The sequence below is a fragment of the Cavia porcellus genome, unplaced genomic scaffold, assembly GCF_034190915.1.
Source record: "Cavia porcellus strain 051 isolate PalLab524CR breed Dunkin Hartley unplaced genomic scaffold, mCavPor4.1 scaffold_2, whole genome shotgun sequence".
Classification (NCBI taxonomy): domain Eukaryota; kingdom Metazoa; phylum Chordata; class Mammalia; order Rodentia; family Caviidae; genus Cavia; species Cavia porcellus.
Window position 1 is genome coordinate 29798817 of NW_026947485.1, and position 18584 is coordinate 29817400.

The 18584-nt window shown below is 41.2% G+C and overlaps 1 long non-coding RNA gene across 1 annotated transcript in view; it reads left to right on the forward strand.

Moving 5' to 3' along the window:
• LOC134473953 (uncharacterized) overlaps positions 1-2158 on the forward strand; it is a 120829-nt gene extending 118671 nt beyond the window's left edge. The window contains exon 5 of the long non-coding RNA XR_010044459.1: positions 99-2158. This is a non-coding gene — a long non-coding RNA (uncharacterized LOC134473953). The remainder of the gene's footprint in view (positions 1-98) is intronic.
• Positions 2159-18584: the final 16426 nt, after the last annotated feature.

An 18584-nucleotide genomic window follows, 5' to 3' on the forward strand; every position in this document is an offset into this window, starting at 1 on the left:
CATTGTGTGGGGGCATACATATAGTTTAGGGTTCGGGTGGTGGGTAAAGGGCATTACTGATGCACTGGTAGCCCACTGGTATTCATTTGGCACCACAGGTAAATTGCCTAGGGGCGGGAAAGGTGACCTCAAGATCGAGCTCCTTGGTTCCACCTCCCAGGCTCCGGCCAAGTACAGTGTCCCATCTGGAGCAAAATCCTTTCATTATGGATTAAAACTGGTGGTCAACTTAATACCAGCTGAATGAAATCAGCAAGATGCTGAGTGTAGATGGCCCACCTGAAGAAAGTTGCCAGCACAGGAGATGTGGAGAGAAAGAGCACGGACTGTGGGTTCCTGTTGCTGTTGTTCAGAGCCATTGGCTCTCCTGGAGGAGCTTGTCATGGCTGGCTTCCCTGATGTGAACTTGACCACTGTTATTGGAGGAGCTCGGGACCTTTTCACTGAGAGTGGCTGGAGTTCACTTTGGCTGGTCCTTATACTGAGCATCACCTCCTGGCTCTGGAGCAGAACATGTGTGCTGTTTAATCTCCAGGAGAAGCTTGTCACACTGGCTTCCTGTTCTAATCAGAAGAGCTCGGGACCTCATTGTCACTGAGGATGGCTGTGGTACTTTTCACATCCTTATTTTGAGCTTTGCTTCTTGGCTCCTGTGTGGAACCCTCAATCTACTAGCACACATCCTTCACCCTGAAGCATAGACTTCCTAGCTTTCACCGCTGACCTTTGGGTCTTCCCAGCACAAATCCATAAAACAGACTTGAATGAGTTACTGCCATGGGCTCTAGGCCTCCAGTTGGCTCCTGGGTTCTAGGTCTTCAGCTGGACTCATGTAGGACATTGCTGTGGAATCCAGACCCTCGGCTAGATTTTCCAGGTCTTTATAGTGTTGTGAACAGATTATCACTCTGTAGAATGAAAAATCTCTGGGGGCATGTCCATCCCCATGGAGGGGTCTAAGTAAGGGTGGATTGGGTATGAAGCCCTACTATTCTTCTCCCTGAACCACAGGAACACAAACCATAGGTGCTAGAAGAGCAAGCAATGCAAGGAAAAGATTTTCAGGTGATTAAACCAAATCCTGGCTGTTAACTTGGTGGCAAGGCTCACTGCTACAGGTCTTTCTACAACAGTGAACAGTGTGCTGTAAGGTTCATTGCTTGAGGTCTCAGCAGAGGGTTTGATGTGTTGCACAGGTGGATTGGATTCTGGCCACAGAACAGCTCTGATGAAGTAAAAGAATAATGTTAACAATTTAATTTTACTTAATTTTACAGTTGAACTAATAAAGTTATTGATAAATTTTTTAAAATATAGCTCTGATGGTCATAATGTCTCTCGACTATCTGTGGGAATATAAGCATGTCCTTGGTCCCAATTTAAAAGTAATGTTGGATCATTCCAAGTATCTCTTTGGAGGTCACACCAAGCAGGATTCAAAAAGGTAAAAAGAATGTTGTCTTTTGTGTAGCTAGTTAGTTTTTTAGTTTAAGATGAATGTGTTCAATTACCATTTGATCTTGGAGATTTTAGGGGAATCCTTATAACATGCTCTATACTCCAGTTATCAAAATAACTCTGAAAATATTTGCTAATACAGGCAGGATTGTTATCAGTTTTTAATTTTGTGGCACTCCTAAGGTAGCAAAGGCTGATACACAATGCTATACGACATGCTGACTTTATTTACCTGAATGATAGGTAGTGTGGACCGCATGAAGAGGGAATCTAGAGAGGAATGAATATATTTAAGTTTGTTAGAAGAGGTTATATGGGGAATAATCATTTACCATAACTGATTAGCTCTAAGATGTCTGGGAATTGTAACTGTTGAGGAACAGGCCTAGGAAAGAGCTGACAAGCAGGGCATGACATCACAATTTGTCTAGCTTGTGTTCTGGTAATGTTAAGTTCTTTTTGCAGATCTTTAGATTTTTGATGAAAAAATGTATGGGATTTTCTCAGTTTATTAAAAATGGAAATCAAGTGTACAAGAGCATCTGCATTATAATTACCTAGTAACAATGAACATGGGAGATTATAATGAGTTCTAATAGGATCAATAAAGAAGGGAGTAGTTCTACTTAATATAGCCCTTAGGAGTTTTAACAGTGGTTGTAATAGGGCCGAGGATTTAGCTCAGTGGCATAAGCACTGCCTGGTGAGCACGCAGCTGTGAGTTTGATCCCCAGTACCAAAAAAAAAAGTTGTAATAAAGTAGATCTGAGATGAGCCAATTGTAGTTGTTCTTCTACTAATGTTGATAAAATCATTAACTGTTCTTGCAGAGAAACATCGATGGCCTTCAGTATAAATCCAATTTCAGATCTACTTTGTTTAATTAAAGACACAACTGGAAAAGTAGTCTTGCAAGTTTTTACTCAAAACTTCACTTTTCTGATAACCCACCTTAGCCATTATCTTGCAAGCTGAATACACACAGCTCTGAGGGGCAGAAGTAACTGTCGAATTCTTTCATAAGGTTTATACCCCAAAGATTGACAGGAACAGGTGCAATAAACGGTGTTACAATGTCTGTCTGTCCATCATAGCTGACATAAGGGAGTGGTAGTGTACTCTGTGAGAGAGGAGCCTAAGCCTATCAAACTGAGGAGGCCAGTCTAGTTGGTCACGCAGAGAGCCATGATTGGCTATTTATAACAGTGACATCAGCTTCCATATCCCTCAATCCAGTAAAAGAGTTCCCATTTTTACAAGTAGTCCTATGAACTGAAATACCCTAGGAAAAATAAGTTCCTTGCTTAAAGGCTTGTTTGTACCAGATTCACACATGGGGCTAAGGGCAGGAGAAGAAATTTTAGTGAGAATTAAAATTGGTTTTTCTCCCCACAAATGAAGGTGAGAATCTGCTGGCAAATCTAACCTGCACTCTGATTATTAGTCCACTGGACCAGGGAAAGAAGTAAAGCAAAATTTCTCTGTGTGCCCCTCCTGGCAGAGGGACTGTTGTTTGTCTGGTTTGGACTGGATATAGCTGGCTTAACTGGGTCCGAATCATTTGAGTACTGACTGACCAGTCTTTTACTTTTACTGGGGCCCTTGGTTTGGGAATACGGTTTGTTTCTCTGCAAGAGTGTGCCATTATTATGAAATTTAGATTTACAATGTTTTTTGCCAATGTAAACCTTGCATGAAACATGGACATGGATAAGGTGATAAATCAACATGTGGTCCGAGCAGTCTGAACAGCCAAAGAGGCTGGCACCTACAGAGGCACTGCTCAGGGTCAGCTAGTATGTCCCCATTTGCTACAATTAAAACATTTAATCAGATGGAATTTATTGGCAAGGTTTTGGGATATAACCTATACCATGTGCACAGAACCATGATCGGTAGATCCAATATCTTGGCATGCACGAATGTAAACAGATAAATCTTTAGTATGAAATACAGAGGCTAAGATTCATTTACACTTTTCGTTGGCATTTTCATATGCTAATTGATGAGCATTTCAGTCACATTATGATGAAAAATCTGTCTAAAGGCTCTTGCAATCTTGCTACAAGCTGGGTGTAAGTTTCATGTAGGACCCTGGAGTACCTGAGTAAAGGATTTATCAGGTGTACTGTCCTCTGGGACAGAAATCCATGCATAGCTTAGAGGCTCTTTACACTGCATGTAAAGGAGTGGAGCCTGTGCCTCAACCTTTAAATCAGCTTATCAGCCTATGCCTGGCTTGATAACATTTCATGCACAATTGCTTTAAGACTTTTGCCCCCTCTATCTTGATTACTCTGTGCTTGTTCTGATAGTAATGACCCGAAGTGTGATTGAAAATGGAGAAACTGTGTTGATGAAAGACACATGGGAGTGACATGGGCTACATCACCTGGCATCATCTGAAATCCGTGGATGATGTTATCCAAATGGCTTATAGTGTATGGAGCCTGAACTCCATTGTCTAGAATGCTTCTCCTCAAGTTTTTTAGTTGTAAAGCTGTGTCTGGGTCCATCTCTTCAGTGAAAGGAAAATACTGTGGCTGTGCACATGCAATCATGTTGAGGTACTGTGGCTTTTTTTCAGTCAGGGAAGGAAGGGTTTTTGAGCTGATTCTTTGCTATGGGGAGGGAGGGGATATAGGAAGCACAGCAGCAGAAGATTATCTTCTGAATTGTATGTGGAAGACAAGCAGAGTATATGAATGAAGTGGAAATTTCACATGTCTTTAAGAATATTTTGCAAAAGTGACATCATATGATTTCCTGAACTTTTTAAGCAAGTTATATTTTTTTCTAGCAGCCCATTCAAAGGCAGGTTCCCATGGTGATCTGATTCTTACGTTATGGTTACATCAGGGTCCTCTTTCAGTTACCTCATTCACAGACATTTTACCAGCACTGTTGGAGCTGTTAATGACAATATTCTGTGACTGATTTGCTTTTTTTGCCAAGTTATGTTGCAAAAACAGTAGAGTCACCTTCACTGGATACCACATGGATACAGTTTGTGGATGGATTTTTTTATTTTTTATTCTGGGTTTTAGCTTTATGAAGTCTTTCACCTATTTTATCCCAAAATCTCATATTGCGTGTACCAGCTTTGAGGCAGGAAGACAGACTGTAGTTATCTGACAGAGTAATAAAAAAACGTGCTTAGATGGCATATCAATGTCTGCTTCATTTAACAGCTTCATAATCAATAGGCTAAATTCTTCCCTTCCACAGATAAATAGAGCGCTTGCACCATTTTTACTCTAGATAAATATACTCCTACTTGCATCTGATCACGATTAATAAAAAATTCTGCTCTTACTATAAAGTGGTCATACAAGGTCCAGTGGATTGCCAGCACCTGATTATGGGTAGTGGTGGTTGTGACGAGAAAGAATGGCCATGTTAAGCACTAAATATAGAAAGCCCTTCCAAGTCTTCATCACGGTCTAGGAAGTTTATGTTTGTAATTCAAAGGGAAAGTTATTTGAATTCTAGTGAGTTAATTCCAATCTTCCAGTGGTGGATTGGAATGCACACTCATGGTGTAAATAAAGACACAATTATATATCCAAGATGATGAAGGGCCTTTTAAGTCCAGCTAGACTGATGGCTAATCAGAACAAAGGCCTTGACCTAAGGACGAATGCAGGTTTTATTGTTGGTAATAATCCTAAATTATGACTTTTTACCGTTGTTATTGAATAACTTGCCTCTGTTTCTTATCACTGAATTGCTTATTCATTGTTCTTTTGACTCACAAAAAAGAATTACCAACCAAAACTGTTGAAAATTATGACTGCCTGAGATGGGTTTAGTTATGGTAACTATTAAAAGGGGTTTTTTTCCTTATGGTTTATGTTAGGGCTTATATCTGGATATCCCCCCAAAGCCTCATGTGGTTATAAATGCGGCTTTCCAGAGCTGGCTGGGTCTACAGTATGTGATGCTGGGATTAAGGAAATGCTGCTGGAAATGACTCATAATATGAAGCTAGGAATAAGGGTGCTGCACCCTAAGGGCAGGTGGCTTGGACAAAATACAAGGGTCAGAAAGAGAGCTACTGTGGTTGCTTGTTGCCTTCTGCCTGCCATTTCTCCTCTGCAATGCCACGCTGCTTGGAGACAGCCAACTATGGACTGAAACCTCTACAAACCGTTAGCTAAATGAACTTCTCCTCTTTTAACTTTGGGTGTCAAGTATTTTGTCTCAGTGATGAGAAAAGTGACTAAGATGGTTCATTCATTTTATAGTCCATTTTATTGGTCAGAAACTGATCTAAAATATTGCCTGGAAAATTGGGACCCAAAATGAAAATGATTCCTGATGACTCCCTAAGTGTAGACCACCCTACCACTTTCCCTTGAAGGGGAATTCTGCCCAAGAGATGAAAGATCATAGTGGGCTGGGTTACTTGTGAAAGGATTTTGCCCCAGTTGGGACACTGTATCCGGTAAAGCCTTGGAGGTGCTGGGGATTTAGCTCAGCAGCATACGCACCTGCCTTGCAAGCAGGCAGTCGTGAGTTTGATCCCGGGTACCGATAAAAAGGAAAAAGACAAAAAAAAAAAAAAAGCCTTGCAGGCCCAACCGGGGGGCTCTATCTTGAGGTCATCTTCCCTGCCCCTAGGAATTTACCTGTGGCTCTATCTTCCCCACCCCTAGGAATTTACCTGTGGTGCGAAATGAATACCAATGGGCTACCTGTGCATCACTAATGCCCCTTAGGCACCACCCCAAACCCAAGCTACATATATGCCCCCACTCCACGTGTCTGACAGAGAGAATGCCAGCCCCCAGAGACAATGCCAGACCCCAGAGGGTCAGGGGGTCTCTCCCCACATTCTTAAAAGTCATTTATATTTCATACTTCTTATCTTTTCAGCTGCACCAAAATTCTATCAACTTGTCCTAATTCTAATGCACTGGGGTTGAGAAAAGAAAAATAGAATCTGCAATTCCATGCACTAAAGCTCAAGGAACCAAAGCTATTGCTATTAATAATTAACACCAATATTTATTATTTAAGCACAATATTTTTGGGTAAAGCTATTAATTTATAATATGAATTGCTAAGGTTAATAATTTAATCTGTGTTGTAACCTCCTAGCAGTTGTATTGGTAGAGCTATAGCTACCAGCCTCTTTTCTGTCAGTGACTCACATAATTTGGTTGCCAGCACTAAATTTCTCAGCTACCAGAAAGAGTATCTAATGTTTCTTTTTCAAACGTCAAATCTATCACAGTTATTATTTTCCTGTTTGAGCTGATTTTAAGAACAGCCTTTGGAAGGAGAGAGGGCGGATAGCATTCTGTAACTGCTTCCCTCTGTAGAGTTCCTGATGAGTAAAAGTGAGTCCAGGAGGGGCCCAGTGCAGAGGTATCAATCAGTACCTCTGTGTCCTGCTCCCCGGAGGATGGACTTTTAGGGGCCCTGACTTTTAAAGAAAGCATCAGAGGCAATGGCTTTTCTGTGTGAGTCAGTGATCAATGGACAACCTGGTTGACTCATGCATTTCACAGAAATTTTCAAAAACTGGCAGTTTCTAAATCTGACAAGGGAGAGCTACAGTTTAGCCCTAGCACATCCCTTTGCTCCCACTGTGAAAGGAAGATCTGCCAGACACCTTGTGCTGTGCTATGCATGCACATTCAGAGCACCGCCCTCCCCTCCAGGAATGATTACCAGCAGACCCCTGTCTGCCTCAGGCAAGCAATTCTTAGCGGCTTACTGGCCTACTTCCCACTTGTTTCCCCCACTAAGTGGGTTTCTAACCCCAGGAGATCTAAAGCAAAGGCCCTGTGGGAACGAACCTCCATGGGAATTGTCTTTGCTTAAATCTAGGGGCTGAAGTAATGGGAAAAAACCAGCACATTTTCTAAATATACAGTCTTTAGTACAGTAATTCTATGTTGTCTATCCTGCGCTTTCTGGGGAAAGATTATGTGTATGATAAACCACCTTAAACAATTAAGTAAATGACATATTTATATATGGATAAATGATGATATATACATTTTTAAAAATCTAACAGACATGCATGATGTTATTAATATAATTAGAAAGCGAAGATTTTGTCTACTTTATATACTTTGTTTTAAATTTTTTCATAAGCAAGAATTAATTAATTTTTGCTGATACTGGGAATCAAGCTCAAGGGTTTCACAGTAAGAGCAACATCCCTAGTCCCCCCCCCCTTTTTTTAAATTTTGAGATAAATTCTAAGTCACTAAATTGCCTGAGCTAAACTCAAAACTTATGTCCTACCTGCCTCAGTCTTCCAGAGAAGAATTTAGTTTAAATAAAGTTTAAAAAAAAAAGATGCAAAGATTTTAGAGACTTTGGAAGTTTCATGAAAAGCAAAACTATAACAATATATATTAGAATATTAAGAAGTTTAAGTTATTATAGATTTAAAATTCTGTAATTGATTTTTTATTCTGTGTGTGTGTGTGTGTGAACATCACTGTTCTTAGCATTTTATTACTGGCCAACTTTTAGGACTGAAATGGAGACTGGGTTGAGAATAAATGGGTGGACCAGGAAAGAACAATGTAAAGACGACTTCAGAACTAGAAGACAAGGTCCTTTGCTTAAACTTTTATAACTCATCTACCCACTTCCCCATTCGCCCACTCATTCATGCACCCATCTACAGTCTTAGTTCAGTCTTCTATAACAAAATACCATAGCCTTGGGCCTTGTAAGTAACCAAAATTTAGTTCTTGCAACTATGGAGGCTGAAAGTTCAAGATCTGGGTGTTCTGTAAAGGACAAGAGTGAATATTCTGCTCTCTGCAGGCCACATAAGCCTCCTGTTACACTTTATGCCTCACTAAAAATATAAAACTCATTCTTAGCTCATAGGCAGTAGGAAAACAGGCTTTAGCCAGGGAACCATAGTATACATTTCCATTATTGGAAGGCAGAGGGAGCGGAAGGGAGCAGATCCTGCAGGCATGATGCTGAGATCTATATCTGGCCCCTTCTCTGTCCCTCTCCTTCCTGGATCCCAGGGAGTGAGCAGCTTTCTGCCACCATGTCCTTCTGGCATGATGTTCTGCCTCACCTGGGCCCTGGTAGATGTTCACAGCATAGACTTGTTAACAAGCAAGTCCATGGTTCTCTATGTTTTTGCATATCTACCAAAGCTGAGGACCTTAACAACATTGTTCCAGATTTGTTCCAGATCATTGCTCCAGGTCATTTTAGAAATCTTATAGAGCATACAGCTTTGGAAAATACAGTATCTGTTTTACCAGAGAAGGAGCTGGGCATATTTTCTACCCATTATAAAAGACTCTGATTCCCTAACAACAGACTTCCTCTCCTGTACTTAATCCACCACATTTAAGGTATCAACCTGCTTTCTTTATGTTGCCCTGTGGGAAATGATGCTCAGGAAAAGGGCACAAGAAAATGCTGATACTCTAGCTGCTGCTATTGCTACGAGCAATAAACTGCTCTTTGTCTCTGACTCAGGAGTATTGGTGTCTACACCAGCATCCATGAAAGTGAAGGAAGCTAATTTGTTAAACAGCAAGTAGGACAGAATTTCCGATGCTTCACAGTTCTTGATATGCTGGGTTCAAATTCTGTCTCCACCATTTATGGGCCCAGAGACAGGGCTAGGGCGGGACCACACCCAGAAACTCCCTACAGAACTCACCATTGCTTGCAGGCTTGGACCGTTCCCTCTCTCTGGGATCCCAGACTCTGCATCTGAACTTGCTTCCCATTTCCTGCCCTCTTCATGTTAGAACAGTGCGGGCATGAGCATCAGTGGAGAATTAGAAACACATAGTTTTAGACTCGACCGAGATCCACTGAACTGGAAATTCTATGAATGAGAGCGCAAAACCAGCTTTACAAGCCCTGAGGTGATACTGCTGCACACCAAAGCTCAGCACCATTGTTTAGAGTGTCCCGCTCTGGGTTTTTATTCCTAGAAGAAGTAAGTTCTGTCACACAGCCTAAACTCATTCTCACCTACCAGAACCCCCGTGGTACCAGGGTTTCCAAGGAGCTACTGCACCTTGCAAGTGAATTGCACCCTTTCTGTGAAACTTTGACTGCTGTTTGATGAAATGTCTTTAGCAAAAATTTAAAGGGTCAAGAAACACACTTCAAAGTCTGGGTCTCCTGTGAAGAGACAATACATTTGAGCTTGGACATTTGTGCAAACCTCTTTTTAAGTATCCATTTTTCCCACCCCAAAATTTCCAAATTTCCTACTTGATATTACAAGATCCTTGGGTAAATATTAAAATATCAGATTTTTTCCTTAAACTTCTGAATTTAAATATCCTGGCTTAAACCAGTATAATGGTACTTTCATTCGTTTTGATGTTAAAAACCCTTCCATTCATGGGCTTTCAGCATGCACACCACAAACTTTCCATCTCAGGTAACACGGCACCCAGAGCCCATCTAAGACTCTTGTGTTGTTACTCAGCTTTTCATTGCTATGACAAAACACCTGAGATAAACAACCTGAAGGAGGAAAGGCTTGTTTTGGCTCGTGGTTTTAGAGCCTTCCTCATGGGGAGGAAAAGTTGGCTTCCTTGCTTTTGGGGCCAGGGTGAGGCAGAACATCATGCCAGAAGGACATGGTGGCAGAAAGCTGCTCACTCCCTGGGATCCAGGAAGGAGAGGGACAGAGAAGGGGCCAGATATAGATCTCAGCATCATGCCTGTAGGATCTGCTCCCTTCCGCTACCTTCTGCCTTCCAATAATGCTAGCAAATCACCGTCAGAGCCCTCGTGATCGAGTCACTCCCCCAAAGCCCATGAGCAATCAAGCCTTCAACACATGAGTCTTTTAGGTTGACATACTGAACCCCTACCGTAACAACTGTTTGGTCTCCAAACCAGTTCATGGTTTTTCTAAGCTGCACTGTGCCTCTCTCCACCGTCTCCTGATGAGCCTCCTTCATGGAGCACGCTTCTTTTCCTCCCCATAAGAGTCTCTGAACTAATGTCAGTGGAACCACAGCCTGGTGACCACAGCACCAAGTCCTGCATGGCATAGCTCCAAATTCTGTTCAATTTTTATTAGACCTATATTAATTTGATATGCTGTTATTTGTAAAGTGCAGGATTACCAATACTGAGAAAAGCAATATTAAGTGCTGAGGATGCATTACCCCAATTAACAGCACAACAAATTCTTAAGGATGGCAGCAGGTGGCTCTCAAGCATGGCCAGATTTACGAGCCATTGGTCTCCCTGCCCTTGGCTTGAAGGTTGTTGGCAAAGAAGCCGGCAAACACTGGGGCTACCTGCCTCGTTCTCCCCCAGAGTCCTGGAGTCAGCACTATGGATGGTAAGGACAAGCCCATCTGAGACGGGCTGCTCTGAGATGTCACTGGCTGCTCCTGTGTCTGGGAAGCAGCCAGCATCCTGAGCCTCCTCTTCCCGAGCTGTCTGTCTGGCCACTGGCCTAGACTGCAGGACTTGAGTCTACCTACTGCTGATGGTAATAAGGTTACCACTGGCCAGGAACATTCTGTGGCTTAATATTTCTGTCAAGAAGATGATCAGTAAAAATAGAACTGGCTCAAGAAGAAGAGCAGCTAGTAAGACACCCAGGCTGGGATGCAGGAGACCTGAAGCTTATTTTTATGGCCAGGGGTTGGGGCAGGGTAGGAGGAGCGATTCAGATTTTTTTCTAAAGCTCTTCCTGAATCAGATTTCCTGCACCTGACTCTGAACCTACCCTGTTTCCCTCTTGGTGCCAAGTGGGCCTTGGGATACCCAGTGACCTGGCAGAAGGATGTACTGATTACCTAGCGGAGGGGTGTTCAACCCCCTGGCCGCCTCCTCTACCTTCCTTACCGCCCACCTTTTGGCCATTTCACTGCTCATTAGCACCTCCTCCAGGAGGTGACTGCGTTAGGGGGAGGAGGTGAAACTCAAGCCCAGTAATTTTCTTGCCTGTTAGCAGCTCTTATAAAAGTCTTGATGGACAAGGAAATTAATGCAGTTGGCTAAACCTGGAACCTCCAGAGTCCCTGTCCAGTGGCTGCTCAGTGGATTGGCATTTACCAAGCACCTACTATAATCACTAGAGCAGCAACTGATGATTTGCAAAGCCTTCATGAGGTCATGAAGCATTCCAGGTATATGGGCCAGCTGCAGTTTCACTATGAGTGCCATGAGGTTGGTCCAATTCTTTCCTTATTTTACTGATATGGACGCTGAGCTGAGGAGAGCCAAGTGGCTTGTATAAATAACATCATGCAAGCCACAGCCAGTCAGCCTACCGGGAATGTGAGTTCTGATAAATATCTGAGCCCATTTCTGTGTGTCTTATGCTCCTCTGCTCATCTACCATGCCGCATTTAGTGTGAAGTTCTCAAGCTATTTTCAAGTGCCTCCTTACCTCATGGGAGAGGGATGGTAGTTTTCTGGGGGTTGGGGAGATGGCGTGTGAGAGTCTGAAGAGGACAAGACCCACTAATCATGGAGAATGAAGAGGGGCCTTAAAAGAGGTGTATCAGAGGTGTGCTTAGAAAAGGGGAGGACTTGAACAGATAAGGGTCAGAGGAGATTTGGGGCAGGAAAGGGAAAGCCTGTCTGTGAATAAAGGGAAGACTAGGGCCATCACTCTGAGGAAGGAAGCACTGCAGAACAGCAGGGGCCATGCAGCAGGTAAGGGGGCACGGAAGACGCAGCCAGTCTGGAGGGGTTACTTCCACAATAGCCTCTGAGGGACAGGCCATGGGCAAGAGAGCTTGACAGAGGGAGAAACCTGGAGAAAAAGGACCCATCGGAGGGCATCATGCAGTTCTAAGCATCCCCACTTAGGTGTGTAAGGAGCTCTTATATAGGTGATATGCATAGGTGGTGCCGATAAAGCCAGGCAATGGGCTTCTAGAATATTGCCTTGCTACAGCATAAAAGAGCTTAGTTTTGGTCTCCAGATCACTGATACAGCTGTCTTGGGATTTGTAACTTTTCCAGGCATAATCAAATCTCTGAAATTGTTAAAGATTTCAATTTTTTTTCTGTAATAATGCTCAAACACAGAAATTTATCTATCTTATACACTTAAATATATATGCAGTTATATCTTTTAGAGAACTTTCTTTTCCTTTCTTTTGTACAATGACAATTACACATTTTGGGTTTTATTACTACCACAGTTCTTATTACTTTTTTTTTTTTTAAGAAAGTAAAACCAAATGTGACATACCAGGACAGAGTCAGTCAAATCAAAAGGATGGACATAATACATAATATAAAAACAAAATACAAGGTGATCAACAATGGTTACCATAATGCCTCTTGTTATCTTAAAAAGAATTGCCTATATCATCAGTTATAATAAAATTGAACAAAATAGTAAAGAATAAGACCAATAAAACCAAAACATTAGAGACATTAGAGGACTTCAAAAGGAGATAATAGTCAACCAGAATGGGCATCACAATGGATCTTATTGTCTTCATAGTTGTTGCCTATACTTTCACACTTGGTACTATCAAGCATAACAGAATAGAGGAAAATCAGTCAAAACAAGATGGTGAGAGCAATACAGAGTTTCAAATCAAGTTAATAGGAAATCAAAGTGGGTTACTATAATATATCCTGCTATTTTTTAATTTATTTTTCCCTTAATTGAAAGGGTAAAAATGAAAAAGTAGATAATAAAAAGGAGATTGAGATTAAAAAAAAAAAGAGGGCATAACAACAAAACAGTGCAGGTCAAAACATAGCCATTTAAGCAAAAAAGTGTTTCACCACAAGATAATCTCGACATAATAGTAGTTACCATAGTGTCTCTTCCCTTAAAATCTTTGGGTATAACTTCATATACTGTAGCATCAAACATATCAAGACAATGTAAAACCGTTCAAGAGAATGACAGTATTACAGGGTATTTAGAATCAACTAACAGAAAATGAACAATGGTTTCTGTATAATCTCCTTGTCTATAAAAGTTTTTGTTTATATTATCACATATAATAAAATCCAATAAGATACAACACATTAAAACTGATGGAGACAGAAAAACAAAAGCTTGATCGGACTTCAAAACAAGAGGATACTAAATCAGCACTACCTATTATGATGTCTTGTTTTCTCCAAAATGGCTGTTCCTACCATCCAACCTTCTCTGCCTCATTTCTGTTGAGCTCTTTTTCTGTCATTAGTTGTCAGTTTGTCCTCTTCATTTCGCTTTCTGCTCCATTCATTGTGGCCTCTCTGCCACTGTTTCTGGAATCTTGGTATTTTTCATTTTTAGAATATCCTGCAATAATCTCTGTAGAGTTGAATTGGTGGTTGCAAATTCCCCTAGTTCCTCTTTATCCTGGAAGCACCTTGTTTTTCCATCAATTTTTAGGGACAGTTGTGCAGGATATATCAATCTTGGCTGGAGGTTATTAGCTTTCAAAGCTTGAATTATTTCCCCCCATGCTCTTCGTGATTTGATGGTTTGTGCCGAGAAGTCTTCTGAAATTCTGATGGGTGTTCCCTTGTAAGTGATCTGTTTCTTGTCTCTGATGGCTTTTAATATTCTGTTCTTATATTGGATTTCTGGAATTTTTATTATTATATGCCTGGGTGTAGCTCTGTTTGGGTTGTAGGTGGCTGGGGTCCTGTATGCCTCCTACATCTGAGTAACTTTACCTTTTGCTAAATTAGGGAAATTCTCCTGGATTATTTCTGTGAATAGCTTTTGTAGTTCATTTGTTGAGTCCCTACTTCTTCTTTTATGTTCTTAATTTTTAAGTTATAGATCCTCTAATCATCTTCTAGTCTTTGTATTATTGCTGTTTGTTTGTTATTTTTAAGAAGTTTTTCATTTCATGCTCCCACATTACAAATCTGTCCTCCAGTTCAGATAATCTATCCTTAGTTTCTTTCAAGCTGTTATGCCAGCTTTCAATAGAGTTTTTAGTTTCCTGGTAATCTCTTTGAACCTGCTTCACGTATTCTATGTTTTCTCTATTTTCTCCATCAAACAATTGTCCCCATTTTTTCTGCTCTTCCATTCCACCATCTGTTTTTTCTTGGGTGGTGCTTAGCATTTCTCTAACTATTCTACTTATTTCTTGCTTTATTTCATTAAATACTTCATTTTTGAACTCGTCTATGAGGCTCCGGAGATACTGCTTTATATCTATAGGTGCCGTGTCTGATATTGCATGTTTTCTGTCTTCATTCTCTTTTGTATTTACCTTTCCTGGATCAGTGTTCTCAGGATTAGGGACTGAGGACCCTTTCTTGTTGCTCCCTTTTCCCATACTTTTTGTTCCTTCCATACAAGCGTATGTAGGAGGCCCAGTTTTTTTTTTTTTTTTTTTTTTTTTCCTCTTTGTCTGTTACAGTTTGTTTGAGTCCGCTGGCTAGGTGTTCCCGCCCACTGCAGTGTACTAGGGAGACACAGATCTGGGCAGCCTCTGCTGGGCCCGCCCCTCCAGGTCAACCTACTGAATGTTTTACTACTAGGGTGCACTGCCAGGCTCAGGGATCTGATTTGGGCTAGCCTACTGGATCTTAGTCCGTGGTGTCACAAGGCCAAGCGCTCCCCACCACTCCCACTTGAGAGGGGAATATGTGACTAAAGTCATTGCAGGGCCCTGTTCTGGCTAGTCTGCTCGTTCCCAGAATGTCCTCTGTTGGAGCCTCCTAGTCTATGAAAGGGTCCCCATTTCTCTCACTCACCGCAGGTCGATGCAGGGCTCCCTGCCAATCCCACTCTCAACGCTGTTTGGTTCGCCGATTCCAGCTCTCAGAGCTTTCACGCATCTCTCTCCCTGCCATGCAGATTGGGACGCAGTAGCGGCAGCAGGAAATTCAAATCGCGGCTTCCAATGGTGCGGGATCCAGCTTCCACACTGAGATTTTATCTGTTCCTGTTATAGCATCAGGATTGCATTTCCAGTTGGTTTCTCTCAGCTTAGTTCGTCCCTGGGTTGGCAGGGTATATCTCCCCTTGCTTAGGACTCCTCACATGGCACTGCTCCTGGATTCTAAGCTGGTAATCTCAAAGAGCCTCCATGGATGCTGTTATTTGTACACCATGCTCTCCTGGAAGTCCCCCTCTTGATGATACTTCTGTCCTTATTCCTGTCCACAAGAGCAAGAGGATATGCGACGCATAAGCAACTCTGCTCGTGAAGTGCAAAAAAGATAAAATCTAAACAAACAAAAGCAAGGTTTGCAACCTGTTCCAAAGATAGGGAGAAAAGACAATTTCTATCTTTTCCTCTTTTCATGTAGCATTTAGAAAGAATAGTTGTGGATACTCACAGCTGACATGGCCAAGGGCCTCTGAAGTTTTAGGAGCCCATATCTTCAGACAATCTCGTTTCTTAAGAGAAGAATTCCTGAGTTGTTTTTAATACATATGTTCCCCAGTACCCCTACATTTATCCAGACTGGTTTTGAATAATTTCTGTGCCTCTAACAAGAAACTGTTACAGGGTGGTTAAAGATGAGTTCCCAAACTGCAACTCAAAATCTACTTAGTTATCACAAAGTGCCAACACCACAGTCAGTAGTGAGGAAGGGCAGTATGGTGGAATCTAGTAATCATCTTAGCTGCAGCAGGAGGCTTCCTAATGTGTAATTTCCAAACATGCTGCTTCCCAAAAACGTCTGTAGTTGACGTTTTTGATGTATATTTTACTATTAAAATGAGAAGGCTGACTCTTGACTGAGTGACAATGCAAACATGAACATCATTGTCCCATTCTAACTGCAAAATAGTCCAAACTGAATACTTTCTTCAAATACTGAAAAAGCCCCCTTGGGATAGGGGTGACAGTGAGATGAGAAATAAAAAGGACACAAAGGGTACATTTCTGAAAATACCCAAGCCAACCTAGAATCTGCTTTAAAGAAATCAAAAAGTATAATATAAAAACATCTACTAAATGCCGTCTCATCTTTAGGGGAAAATAATAATAAAGGTTTTATTTCAGTGGTGTCTTCTGGGCTATACTCTTGGGCAATGGATCCTTTAGTACAGTATAATTTGTGAGCCTTTACTGCCTGTGATAAACTAGGAGTCCCCACCAAGAGTTTTTACTGCCTCAGGTACTGTGATCACAGCCTTCCTAACTGCTAATTACTTTCTCAACTACTTGGGACAGAAGGAAGTGAAACAGAAGACCCATGCTTACAGACCCATTTCTGAGTCTTTCCTCTGGCTTGGTGTTTATCTGCATGGAACACTTGGGTAAACTTTGCAACAGTCACTCATCCCTATTTGACCAACCTTTTTAGCTGTGCTTTGAGATATTTCAAAGCCATCTGTGAGTTATGCAGAAAATGTGAATGCAACTCATCATGATGTTAAACACAAGTGTTTTAAGTGAGTGAAATGCCATTTTTATGTAATCTTTAAAAAAAAATACTTACTTTGGACTTCATTATTTAAACAGGTTCTTAATCAAGCAAATAGACTCTTGAGTCAAAAAGCTCAGTACAAAGGAAAATATCTAAGAACTTCAATAAGATAGTGAAAACTATGGCAACTGTATATGCTGTCCAGTGACAAGACCGTTCATATCTGGGACATAAAATAGTTTTAGAGATGTTGTATTGGTCACATTTTCTGAATCTGAAATCAACACACAGTATGCAAAACACACAGGCTTCTTCAGGAAACTAGAAGACAAAATCCTTGAAAAATGGAGCTCCTTTCTGGCGAGGACCTTCCATGAGTTAGCTGCCGTCCGTATATTCTTTCATCTTATTTCATTTTCCCACCAACTCCATGAATCGCTTCTAGATTTTACAGAAGCAAAAACCAAAAGGGGAGGATATTGCCAAAGGCAAGAACTAAGCCACCATTTGCCCCAGTGGTGGCCCACAGAGACAGCACAATGTGTGCCTGAGGCTGGACTTCATTCAGCAATATCCATCTCCAGGGCACTTGGTGTGTCTTCAGTAAAGAAGCCAAAGAGGCCAACAGCCTTCTATTTACTTCCCTCTGCCAGGTTGGAGAGAGCCAGGCCCCTCGTGTTTAACTAACTCCCTGGCTGGTAGTGCTATAAAAGAAAACTCTCCCACAAGTGGATTCCCTCCAACCAGAAATCATTTGAAGTAGAAGATGGCTGATTATTCTTGTGTTTGCACATAATAAGAGCTCATTTATTTTCTAGAGCATTTATGATGTGGCACACACTGCCTGCACTGCACATGTCTTATTTAAGGCTTCCAGCTCCCCGTGGGAGTTGTTACCATCCCTGTCACCATGCTGTTTTAAGATGGGAGCTGTGATCTTGAGAGAGGCTAAAGCACCTGCCCAGACCACACGAGGAAGTGGTAGATAGCTGGAGCTGAAACCCAGGCCTGACCTCTTTATGGCCCCCTTATTGACTAGGCTCTTTGTAGATATGTATGTTTGTTTGCTTGCTTGCTTTAGTTCTTTATATATTTTAGACATTAATCCTTTGTTTGAAGAGTATCTGGCAAAGATGTTCTCCATTCTGTAATAGTCACTTCACTGGGCTGATTATTTTCTTTGCTATGTATAAGTTTTAATTCAATGTAGTCTCATTTGCTCATTCTCACTGTTATTTCCTGTGCTACTTGGAGTTACATTCAGGACATCTTTGCCTATGACTATGAATTCAGATGTTTTCACTATGTTTTCTTCCAGCAGTTTCAAAATTTCACATCTTATCTCTAGGTTTTTGATCCATATTGAATTCATTTGTTTAGATTAGAGATCACATATTGATCTTCTATATTTGGAAATCTAGTTTTCCTAGCACCATCTCCGTTTCCTAGAAAAGAGGCTCCTTTTCTCCAATGTACAAGAATTAGATGGCTATAGCTGTATGACTTTGTTTCTGTGTCTTCTATTCCATTGGATCATATATCTATTTTTGTGCCAGTACATGCTGTTTTGTTACTATAGTTTTGTAATATATTTTGAAATTGGGTAATGCGATGCCTCAAGCAATGTTCTGTTTGCTTAGGACTGTATTGGCTATTCTGGATCTTTTGGATTTGCATATGAATTCTAGAACTTTTTTTATAGTTCCATCAGGAATGTCACTGGAATTTTGATAGGAATTACAATGAATTTGTAATTACTTTCAGTAAGATGGTCACTTTAACAATATTAATTCTATCAACCCATCAACATGGGAGTTCTTTCTATCTTC